This window comes from Sinocyclocheilus rhinocerous, unplaced genomic scaffold, assembly GCF_001515625.1.
Source record: "Sinocyclocheilus rhinocerous isolate Xijiao unplaced genomic scaffold, SAMN03320098_v1.1 scaffold151, whole genome shotgun sequence".
Lineage (NCBI taxonomy): Eukaryota > Metazoa > Chordata > Actinopteri > Cypriniformes > Cyprinidae > Sinocyclocheilus > Sinocyclocheilus rhinocerous.
Genome location: NW_015638943.1, coordinates 6159 through 7745, shown reverse-complemented (window position 1 = coordinate 7745; position 1587 = coordinate 6159).

Sequence of the window (1587 nt, the reverse complement as noted above, 5' to 3'; positions counted from 1 at the left end):
ACACACATACACACACAGTTAGAGATACAAATACACCCCCCCCCACACACAGTTAGAGATACACACACACACACACACACACACACACCGTTAGAGATACACACATACACACACGGTTAGAGATACAGATACACACACACGGTTAGAGATACACACACAGAGATACACACACACACACATACGCACGTGGATTCAGTGTTGTTTGGGTGTGATGTGTGCGTCTCACCTTTGCGCTCTTCCTCTCTGCTGCTGCTGTTGTTCTGCTGTCTGTAGAAACACACTCCATTAATGACGATAACTATAACAATAACTAATATCATAACTATAAGTAACTATAACTTTTATTACTATATGATCATATTACAGTAACATCAACTATTACAAACCATTACAATAATGATAACAATAACTATAACAATAACGATAACTAAAAATGACAATAACTACTATAACTATAACAATAACTATAAATGATAACTATCAAAATATAACAATATAATCGTTAATGTTATCATTACAGATGTGGCTATTGTTATTGTGGCTATAAAAGCATCTATACCAACGCACAATCATGTTCGGTTTATTCTAAGCACTGCAGTTTTGCCGCCTGTCGCTTTAAATGCTCAATCAAGTCAAATGTTTCTGATTGGCTGCCAATATTTTTATCGTTCATCAGGGTGAATAAAAAGCCGCTCTGAAAGTGATTCCCGTGATATCGTTCCTCTGTGTCCTTATTGTTACAGTTGTGGCATGAACTCTGCTGTTCTCTTAGCGCTCACAATTATAGTTATCTGGTAAAAACATGAGTTTTGTGGTAAAAACACGGGCCGATTTTTGCATTGGTCTGAACAAAAACAGCAGACGGGCTTATTGAAAATACACATTCATTCTCTGCCAGCAGGTGGCGCTTTCAGAATGGCAGAAATATAACTTTTCCCCGGTAACATCAGAACACAAAGCAGCAGCACTGGATTTTGAATCGTGCAGTGCTCATGTTTATTTAATCAAATCATAGCTTTTTGAAGTTTAATCATCATATTAAGCCATATCGCAATTCTGGTCTTTCTGTCCCCAAATTTAAGACCTCTTGAAATCATAATTAAGAGTTTCTTGTCGGGGTGTCACGATTCAATTTGATTCCAATTATCATGTCAACGATTCGATTCGATTTGATATCATAATGCATGACGATGCATCTCATCCTCAATTTTCAATATTACGGCACATGGTTACATTTTGATATTCATTTTATATTAAATTTATTTTGTGCAATTTTATTCAATTGCATAAGCAAGCTACTTTTTAAAATACCTACAAATTAATAATAAATCAAAACAATTGTTAAGAATTTAACCAACTAAATATAGCTTCAAAACATACAAGCAAATATAAAGTAATAAAGGGGGAAAAGACAATTACAAGTGATAAACAAAAAGTACTTTCAGTATCTGAGAGTGCTTTAAGTATCCGAAAGTTTACAGACAATCATAGTTATAGGTTTTTCTTTTTTCTCTCAGCATTACTGCCTTATTATTAGTGTTGAGATCATAGACAGTGGCAGCTTTAATAGGCTGCATTCACACTAAT